We start from the raw sequence: 11416 nt of genomic DNA on the forward strand, positions 1-11416 counted from the left end.
CAACTTTGTAACAACTTTTATCTGTGTAATCACTGCCCACATTTTGGGAATATATGATAAAATTATCAGTCTGTCTTCATGCTCTAAGAAACGAACTATGTGCCTTTTTTAGATAATCGCTACTAATTTGGGGGTTTGCCATGGACCCTCTTAATTAACTCTTTAAGTGAATCGTGGCTGGTGGCAGCGTGGTGTGTTCGGTTGGTTGGGCTAGTTGGCAGTACGGAAGGGTATTAGATGCTGAATGAGGGGCCGCTGCCAAAGCATCGATAATTCCCTTACTGCAGTAGTCTAATTGCCCGTGCACAACAAGCAGCCCATCCGGCGACTAATTATCCTAGGTGCAGTTCCCTGACTGACCTGAGGGTAAGGGGGGCGCCGGAGAGCTGCGAGTTCCAAAGTGGAACTGAGAAAGTGGGATGTACATAAATCCCCGCAGTTCTTGGAAGGTTGTTAGCAGTGGTGGGGCATCCAAAATACCCCCCTGCGCTAAATTGTTAGAGCAAGATTAGCTTGCTGTATATGTTTGTTACATGGTACCAGTGGCGGGATAACTAAGATAAGCCCCCACGGTGCCTGTGATAGCCGTGTGCCGGCAGTGCGTCACATCCCTAAGTTCGCTGACATACCCGTGCCAGTGGTGGGATCGTGACATATTGGTGGCACAGGGTGTGCTGTCACAGTTTGGTGGCAGAGCGGTGGGATTATACAGCATTAGTGATTTGGTTTGAGCAATCATCCCTCTCACTAAAAACCTGCATGGTTCCTGCGGGAATCCTGCGTCATAGGTTTTGAAGAATAGACTCTGTGGTTATTAGTCCTGAGACATTGTGTACGTGCGAGTATTCCCTCCCTCTTTGTTTTTCTATTCTATTTGGCAACCATGGTGGCAAAAGGAGAGCGCTGGTACATACAGCAGAAAAAGGAAACTCTTGCTGGAGTATGCACGTACCGAGGCATTGACGCCACAAACAAAACCAGAGACCAACTGATCGCGGCTCTGGTGCAGCTGGACAACGCCCAGAGCCAAGCGGGCACAGATGCCGGCCTTAGCCAAGGTGGCGCTGCATCTGAGGTTCAACCACCGTATGCCGGCTCCACATGCAACCAGGCCAGGCTGAACCCCCACCTGCAAGCGGCCTTGGACGCACTCCCTGCCGAAGACCGTGAGGGACATCTGAAGCTGATCCAGCAAGCTCAGGAGAGAGCCGAGCAGGAGGCCCGAGCCAAAAGGCTGAGAGAGCCGAGCGCCAAGTGCACAGGGCCCATGAGCTGGAGATGCACCGACAAGGGGGAACATCCTCCGAAGCAGTGAGCCCAGCAGCGTCCAGAGTCCTAAACCCCGGCCAGAGCATTTTCCCATGATGGAAAAGGTCGGGGTTTTGGACACGTTTCTGCGAGCCTTTGAGAAAGCCTGCAGACAGTACCAGCTGGATAAGGTCCAATGGGCCCGGTACTTGACCCCAGGGCTAAAAGGCAAATCTCTGGAGGCATTTGCTTCTCTTCCGCCAGAAGACGATGACTATGACGCCATAAAGCAGGCTCTGATCGCCAAATACCGGCTGACACCTGAGGTATACCGAAAGAAGTTCCGGAACCTCCAACGTGGCCCACATGATGGCTATAGCGATGTGGTGCAAGGACTCTGGACCCACTTTGACCAGTGGATCCATGGACTGTCCGTTGATTCCTTTGAGCTGCTATGGGACCTGATGATCAAAGACCAGTTCCTGCATATTTGCCCAGCTGAGGTCCGACAGTTCATCCTGGCCCGCGAACCAACGAATGCGGACAAAGCGGCGCAGATCGCCGACAAATATGAGGCCAACCGGAAGCCAGAGACGCGGAGGCCAGTCACACCAGCTGGAGAGGGAGTAAGCCTGCAACCAACCCCAGAGACGTTGGCAACTATCAGATTGCAGACCCCTGAACCTATCAACACAACTAGCAGTAGCCGTGGGGGGTTCCTACGATGCCCTAGACCCCTCGATCACAGCCGGAGAATTAACTAGGCCTAAAGAAAGAAAGGGGAAATCTAAACTGCCCCAGAGCAGACCCCAAAGCAATAGGCAGCCCCCAACATATAATGACGGTGAAGCAAGATGAAAACACTAACACAGACAGAAAGATAGACTGAGCAAAGATGGGGCCCAAAACTACCTAGATAGGAAAGGACAGGAAGGCTGCTGTCTGCAATCTGCCAAAACCCTATCAAAGACATAAGCCAACAAGCTGATATGAAAAAGGCCCTGAAGCAGCTAGGCTTCAAAAACTAAATCAGCACTCAGGTATTTTCAGAAGACAGAGCTAAAGGGATTCAGCACACCCCAGCAGGGAATGGCAGAAAAACAAAGCAAAACAAAGTCAAAGCACAAATGCAAAAGGCCGAGCAGCAAACTTAGCTTTAGAGGAGCAGGAATTCAGACTGGTCTCCAAGGATCCCACAGAGAAATCACCCGCAGGGCAGAAGGGCGTCGGCAGCCTTATATCCAGTCAGTAACTCCACTCAGCCAGTCATCATCATCAGCCTCAGGTGTTTGATAATCAGGCTCACTACCTTTCTTTACCAGAAGAGGGAGTTCCTCGGGCCTCAGTAATGAAGGGGAAAATTAACTCACAACAGTACCTCCCCCTTGAGGAGGCGTCACCGAACCCTCAACTACACCACCTGGACGATCAGGGTGAGCACGATGAAAGGCACGCACCAATCTTTTGGCATGAATATCAGAGGCAGAGACCCAGGAATTATCCTCCTGACCATAACCCTTCCACTTAACCAAATACTGGAGTCTCCGTCTAGCCAGACGGGAATCCAGTACTTTCTCTACCTCATATTCCATGTTACCTTCAACCAACACAGGGTCTGGAGGTGCCACCCCCGGAACAACAGGTTCAACAAACCTCTTCAACAAAGATTTATGGAACACATTATGGATTTTAAATGTGACAGGAAGAGCCAAACGAAAAGAGACCAGATTAATAATCTCCACAATCTTGTAAGGTCCAATAAATCTAGGCTTAAACTTAGGAGAAGCCACCTTCATAGCAATATTTTTTGATGATAACCACACCATATCACCAACCTTAAACTGGGGACCAATAGTCCTATGTCGGTTGGAAAACCGCTGGGCCTTTTCCTGGGAGAGAGATAACTTATCCACCACTTGGTCCCAGATCTGGTGCATTCTCTCCACCACAGTGTCAACACCTGGGCAGGCAGAGGGCTCCACCTGCCCTGAAGAAAATCGAGGATGAAACCCAAAGTTACAAAAAAAAGGTGACATCAAAGTGGCAGAACTAGCTCTATTATTTAAAGCCAATTCGGCCAAAGGCAAAAATGAAACCTAATCATCCTGATCAGCAGAAATAAAACATCTCAAATATGACTCCAAGGTCTGGTTTGTTCTCTCTGTCTGCCCATTGGTCTGAGGGTGAAAAGCAGAGGAGAAGGACAACTGAATTCCCAGCCTGGAACAGAAAGTTCTCCAAAATCTAGACACAAACTGGACTCTGTCAGATACAATGTTCTCAGGAATCCCGTGCAAACGAACCACCTGTTGTAAAAACAGGGGCACCAACTCAGAGGAAGATGGCAACTTAGGGAGTGGTACAAGATGAACCATCTTAGAGAACCTATCACAAATCACCCAAATAACAGTCATCCTTTGAGAGATAGGCATATCAGAGATGAAATCCATTGAAATATGGGTCCATGGCCTCTTGGGGACAGGCAAAGGCATCAACAACCCACTAGAGCGAGAACACGATTTAGACCGGGAGCACGTCCCACAGGACTGCACAAAATTCCTGACATCACGAGACAAGGAGGGCCACCAAAAAAACCGACTCACCAGATCTCTAGTACCAAAAATACCTGGATGACCAGCCAAAGCAGAGCAATGAACTTCAGACATCACTCTCTTCTTCCTCTGGTCAGGAATATACAACTTTCCACTGGGACAACGCTCAGGTTTGTCCTCCTGGAACTCTTCCAGAGCACGTCTCAAATCGGGCGAGATGGCAGAAAGAACTACCCCTTCGCCTAAGATGGTAGCAGGCTTGGTCACCACAGGAGGATCAGCAAAGAAGCTCCTAGAGAGGGCGTCTGCCTTGACATTCTTCGTTCCAGGAAGAAAATAAACCACAAAATCAAAACGTGTAAAAAACAAGGCCCACCTAGCCTGTCTAGGGTTCAAGCGCTTAGCCGACTCTAGGTAAATCAAATTCTTGTGGTCAGTGAGGACCACGACTTGATGCTTAGCTCCCTCCAACCAATGTCTCCACTCCTCAAATGCCCATTTCATGGCCAACAGTTCCCTATTCCCCACATCATAGTTACGTTCAGATGGAGAGAACTTTCGGGAAAAGAAAGCACAGGGATTCATTTTAGATGTTTCAGGATCCTTTTGGGACAAAACAGCTCCTGCACCAATCTCAGAAGCATCCACCTCTACCTGGAATGGAAGTGAGACATCAGGTTGCCGCAAAACCGGGGCGGAGGTGAATCTTCGCTTCAGCTCCTGAAAGGAAGAAACAGCCTCCGGAGACCAATTTAACACATCAGCACCCTTCTTAGTCAAATCAGTCAATGGCTTGGCAATACTAGAAAATTTTGCTATAAATTTCCGATAAAAATTAGCAAAACCCAAAAACTTCTGGAGGGCCTTCAAAGAAGTGGGCTGAACCCAATCGTAAATGGCCTGTACCTTGGCCGGGTCCATTTCAATAGTTGACGGGGACAAAATAAATCCCAAAAAAGAAATCCTCTGTACTCCAAAAAGGCATTTAGATCCTTTGACATACAGGGAATTCTCCCTCAAGATCCGGAACACAGTCCGAATATGTTCCACATGAGAATCCCAATCCTTGGAGAAGATCAAAATATCATCCAGATAGATAATCAAAAATTTATCGACAAAATCTCGGAAAATATCGTTCATGAAGCACTGGAAGACAGAAGGGGCATTAGTGAGCCCAAAAGGCATCACCAGGTACTCAAAATGTCCCTCCGGAGTATTAAACGCCGTCTTCCATTCGTCCCCATGCTTAATGCGAATAAGATTATACGCCCCCTGAGGTCAAGCTTGGTAAACCAGCAAGCACCTTTAACTCTGGAGAATAGACCAGAAATCAGGGGTAACGGATACTGATATTTAACAGTAATTTTGTTGAGGGCACGATAATCAATACAAGGTCTTAATGATCCATCCTTTTTGGCTCCGAAAAAAAACCCGGCACCTAAGGGTGACGAGGATGGTCTAATATGACCTTTCTCCAACGCCTCCTTAATATAGGATCGCATAGCCTCGTGCTCAGGTACAAATAAATTGAAGAGCCGACCCTTGGGAAATTTACACCCCGGGCTCAGTTCAATTGCACAGTCATAACTCCTATGAGGAGGCAGAGACGCAGACTCATTCTCACTAAATACATCATAAAAGTCCGCCAAATAATCAGGAACATCATGCGACTGAGGAGAGGTGGAAAACACCGGAGCCTCGCTAAAGGCACACCGACAACCCCAACTCACCACAGACACAGATTTCCAATCCAAAACTGGATTATGAATTTGTAACCAGGGAAACCCCAGAACAATAGTATCATGCAGATTATGCAACACCAAAAATCTGCAATTTTCTTGATGGTCTGGGGCGACCCGCATTACCACCTGGGTCCAAAACTGAGGTTTATTTTTAGCCAAAGGAGTAGCATCAATCCCCCTCAAAGGGATAGACGTCTGCAGAGGTGTCATCGGAAATCCACAACGTTTAGCAAAATCCAAGTCCATTAGGTTTAGGGCTGCTCCCGAATCCACAAAAGCCTTGGCGGAAAATGTGGACAGGGAGCAGATCAGAGTAATAGCCAGAAGAAACTTAGGTTGAACACCCCCAACAGAAAACGTGTGTGCAAAGCGTTTCTCTCGTTTAGGACAGACAGAAATAATATGCGAGGCATCTCCACAGAAAAAACACAACTTATTACGCCTTCTGAACTCCTGACGCTGCTCTCTGGAAAAAACTCTATCACATTGCATACATTTTATCAACAGGTGGCAACACCTCTCGTGCAGCCTTGCGTTCGCGCAAACGCCGATCAACCTGAATGGCTAATGACATAGAATCGTCAAGACCAGAGGGAACAGGAAATCCCACCATAGTATCTTTTATGGCTTCTGACAACCCCTTCCGAAAGAGAGCAGCCAAGGCATTCTCATTCCAGGTAGTAAGTACTGCCCACTTTCGGAATTTTTGACAGTACAATTCTGCAGAATCACGACCCTGGTTCAATGCCAGCAGGGTCTTTTCAGCCTGATCAATGGCATTAGGTTCGTCATACAACAACCCCAAGGCCTGAAAAAATGCCTTCACATTAGTCAGAATAGGATCATCTAGTTTCAAAGAAAACGCCCAATCCTGGGGATCGCCACACAGCAAAGAGATGACAATTTTAACCTGCTGCGCGGAGCTCCCTGACGAGTTAGGCTTCAAGGCAAAAAATAATTTACAATTATTTTTGAAATTCAAAAATTTAGACCGATCCCCAAAAAATACATCAGGTGTAGGAATCTTTGGTTCAGCAGCATGTGAATGAGCAAGGTAGGCGGAAATTCCCTGCACTTCCGCAGCGAGCTGCTCCACACGATCAGACAATTGCTTTATCTCCATTGAGAGAAAAAAAAAATTCCCCCTACGGCCTCAGAGATATAGAGGAAAAAATATACACACCTTTTTTTTTTTTTACAATTCTTTCCTGCTATTGAGTACCCTAGGATCTGCGGTATGGCGGGTGATTCTGTTATGAATGAGTCACCGTAGGAGGCAAAAGCAGAAATACAAGCTAAGTCCAAAAAACCAGAAACGTTGGCAACTATCAGATTGCAGACCCCTGAACCTATCAACACAACTAGCAGTAGCCGTGGGGGGTTCCTACGATGCCCTAGACCCCTCGATCACAGCCGGAGAATTAACTAGGCCTAAAGAAAGAAAGGGGAAATCTAAACTGCCCCAGAGCAGACCCCAAAGCAATAGGCAGCCCCCAACATATAATGACGGTGAAGCAAGATGAAAACACTAACACAGACAGAAAGATAGACTGCGCAAAAACGGGGCCCAAAACTACCTAGATAGGAAAGGACAGGAAGGCTGCTGTCTGCAATCTGCCAAAACCCTATCAAAGACATAAGCCAACAAGCTGATATGAAAAAGGCCCTGAAGCAGCTAGGCTTCAAAAACTAAATCAGCACTCAGGTATTTTCAGAAGACAGAGCTAATGGGATTCAGCACACCCCAGCAGGGAATGGCAGAAATCCAGAAAAACAAAGCAAAACAAAGTCAAAGCACAAATGCAAAAGGCCGAGCAGCATACTTAGCTTTAGAGGAGCAGGAATTCAGACTGGTCTCCAAGGATCCCACAGAGAAATCACCCGCAGGGCAGAAGGGCGTCGGCAGCCTTATATCCAGTCAGTAACTCCACTCAGCCAGTCATCATCATCAGCCTCAGGTGTTTGATAATCAGGCTCACTACCTTTCTTTACCAGAAGAGGGAGTTCCTCGGGCCTCAGTAATGAAGGGGAAAATGAACTCACAACAACCAGGCCTATTACTGACAGTCTCAAGTGTTACAACTGCGATCAGGCTGGTCACCTCCGTTTCACCTGTCCGGAAAGGCCGAAGAACCCCTCAGCCAAGGCCTCTGTGCCCAATGCCTCTGTTCTGTTGGTGGGAGGTGTGGTTGGGAGGATGGACGACAACGTTCAACCCGTCCAGGTGGGGGCCCATCTTACTACAGGCCTCAAGGACACCGGGGCTGAACGAATCCTCATCCGTCCTGGACTGGCGGCCCCTGAAGAGTTTGTTGACGGGAAATCCCTGACTGTCACCAGGATCGGGGGTACCCGCTGTCCCTTGCCAGTGGCCCGGTTATTCCTTGATTGGGGTGCTGGGAGCGGGGTGAGGGAAGTGGGGGTGTCTGAAAACCTGCCCACTGATGTTTTATTGGGGACTGACTTGGGAAGGATGGTTGCATACTACGTCCCTGACACCTCTCCCCAATCTGATAATAAGGGTAACGTTGACCCTGATGATGATGATGATGATGATGATGGGAAACTGTGTTACCTGCTAATGCCTTGATGAGCAATGATGCAACTAATAACCATTCTTTCCCCAGGAATGATGCTGATGGTGATGTAAATGTACCAAAGAAATGATAACCATTCTTTTCCTAGGAATGATGATGTATCTGTGCCGACTGAACCTGTTAACCATTTCTTTGAAACGGTAGATGTGTCCACAGGTACCGAAGTGCTCAGCCCCGTCACTCTGCGGAGTGAGACGGCTGAGGAACCCCTGGCAGGAGCAAGCAACGGTGCTCAAGGAAATGGGGAGGTGCATGGGGGGCCATGAGGAAGGTAATGCTATGCAACTGACCAGTGCCACCGAGGAAGGTAACTGGCCCATAAGTAGCACTGCTCCGGCAGTGTTGGGGATGGATGGGGAGGTAGGGCACATAGCAGCACCGACTGGTGGGTCTGTAGAAAACCCCAGGGAGACAGCATACGTAGCAGCTGTCACACGCAGTCAGAGTGCCCAGATCACAGGTAGCGCCCTGTCTTCTGGACCCTCCTCTGCTACAGGAGAGACTGAACCAGAGGTGAACCCAGAGCAGGCTCCAGAGGGTCCCAGTAAGGAATGAATCCTGACGTCACTTCTGGCAGCCTCCAGCCAGGAGTTCCAGGCTGCTCTGCACTCAGATGCGAGCCTGGAGAAATTGAGAGATCTCGCTGAGACGCCCACTTGCAAGTCTGATATGGAGAGGGTGTTCTGGGACCGAGGAAGGTTGTACCGGGAGACAGTACCCGGAGGATCCCAAAAGGAGTGGTTGAGGGAAAGACAGCTGGTTGTCCCCTATCAGTTCAGAACTGAGTTGTTGCGGATTGCCCATGAGATTCCACTCGTTGGACACTTGGGGATCAGCAAAACAAAGGCACGGCTGTCTCAATACTTCTATTGGCCCAAGATGGGGACAGATGTAACACAATACTGCCGCTCCTGTGCCACCTGTCAAAAAGTGGGTAAGGCGGGGCCTGCTCTTAAGGCTCCCCTTATTCCTTTGCCAGTGATAGAGGAGCCTTTCCAGAGAATTGCGGTGGCCGTCCCCAGCAGCTCCGCAAAACAATACATTCTCACAGTGGTAGACTACGCTACCTGGTACCCAGAGGCAGTAGTTCTGTCTTCAACCAGGGCGGATAAGGTAGCTGAAGCACTGGTGACCATCTTTTCAAGGGTAGAATTTCCCAGGGAGATGCTTACCGATCAAGGGACCCAATTCATATCTCGCCTAATGGTGGCTCTCTGTGAGAAAATTTAGGTGAAGCACCTGGTATCGAGTGCGTATCACCCACAGACCAATGGTTTGTGTGAACGCTTCAACGGTACCCTCAAACAGATGATCCACATGCTGTTTGAGACCCAAGGGCGCGACTGGGAGCGGTACCTCCCACACCTGCTGTTCGCTTACCGAGAAGTTCCGCAGGCCTCGACGGGGTTCTCCTCCTTCGAGCTCCTGTATGGAGGGCAAGTCCGGGGACCCCTTGGGTTGATAAGAGAATCCTGGGAAGATGAGCCAAACCCCACAGAAGTGTCCATTGTGGATTATGTCATGTGCTTCCATGACAAGATGCAGACCTTGATGCAGTTGGTGCATGACAACCTGACGCAGGCTCAGGCTGACCAGAAGCACTGGTATGACCAGAACGCCCGGGAGCGGACCTACCAGGTGGGTCAAAAAGGTGTGGGTGCTGGTCCCCGTACTAGTGGATAAGCTTCAGGCAGCCTGGGAAGGCCCATGCATCGTCCACCAACAGCTCAACCCGGTCACCTACGTGGTCACGCTTGACCATGCTCGGGGTAGGCGCAAGGCCTTTCACGTCAACATGCTGAAGGCGCACCACGAACGTGAAACTTGCATCCTACCGGTCTGCAACCTGCCTGAGGATGGAGAGGAAGATCCCCTCCTGGACATGCTGGCCCAAGCCAAGGCCAATGGGTCCATTGAGGACATGGGGAGATAAGTGGTTTGTTAACCGTATCCCAGCGGTCGCAGTTGGTGGCCACCCTGGAACTCTTCCGGGCCGTGTTCACCAACCGACCTGGGAGGACGGAGTTAGCGGTTCATGAGGTGGACACCGGGAATCACGCCCCACTTCGGACAACACCTTATCGGATCTCTGAGGAGGTGCAACAGGTCATGCACCAAGAGATCGATGAGATGTTAAGGCTGGGGGTGATTCGACGGTCAAAAAGCGCGTGGGCCTCGCCTGTAGTTCTCGTGCCTATAAAGGATCGGACCACCTGGTTCTGCGTGGACTACAGGGGGCTCAACACCATCGCAACCTCTGATGCACACCCGATGCCGTGCATCGAGGATCTGCTTGAGTGGTTGGCGAAAGCAAAGTACACATCCATCATGGATTTGAGTTGGGGATACTGGCAGATTCCCCTGAGCCCTGAGTCGCAGGAGAAATCCACCTTTATCACCCCCTTTGGACTATACGAGTCCACAGTCATGCCCTTCGGCATGAAAAATGCCCCTGCCACTTTCCAGCGGATGGTCAACCACCTGCTCCGGGGACTGGAGGAGTACGCGGTGGCGTACTTGGACGACATCGCCATCTTCAGTTCCACCTGCAAGGAACACCTTCAGCTTCTCCAGGAGGTGCTCAAGCGTCTTCACCAGGCAGGCCTGACTATCAAGCCGGGAATGTGCCAGATGGGCATGAGCGAGGTCCACTACCTGGGACACTGGGTAGGTGGGGGTTCCATGAGTCTGGAGCCGGAAAAGGTGCACACAATCATGTCCTGGCCCACCCCCAGGACCAAGAAACAGGTGAAGTACTTCTTGGGCATTGCAGGGTTCTATAGGCGGTTCGTACAGGACTATAGCGCCCTTGCATGACCCTTGACCGACCTCATCAAGCAGAGGCTACCCCAAACAGTCAACTGGACAGATGACTGTGAGGCGGCCTTCCAAGCTTTGAAAACAGCCCTGTGCAACTCACCAGTGTTGAAAGCAGTCGACAGCAGTTGCCCATTTCTGGTACAGACCGACGCCAGCGAGTTTGGCCTCGGTTCTGTGCTCAGCCAGGTTGATTCGGGGAACCAGGAGCACCCCGTGTTGTACCTGAGCCGCAAACTTTTGCCGAGAGAAGTGGCATACTCCACCATCAAGAAGGATTGTCTGGCCATGGTGTGAGCACTGCAACGATTACAGCCCTACCTGTTCGGGCGCACCTTCATGGTGGTAACCGACCACAGCCTCTGAGCTGGTTGCATACAGTGTCCGGAACCAATGAAAGGTTGCTCCGGTGGAGCCTTGCCCTTCAACAGTGCGACTTTACTGTACAACACAAAAAGGG

Source organism: Dendrobates tinctorius, unplaced genomic scaffold (genome assembly GCF_039654945.1).
Source record: "Dendrobates tinctorius isolate UK_male_01 unplaced genomic scaffold, ASM3965494v1 ptg000055l, whole genome shotgun sequence".
Taxonomy (NCBI): Eukaryota; Metazoa; Chordata; class Amphibia; order Anura; family Dendrobatidae; genus Dendrobates; species Dendrobates tinctorius.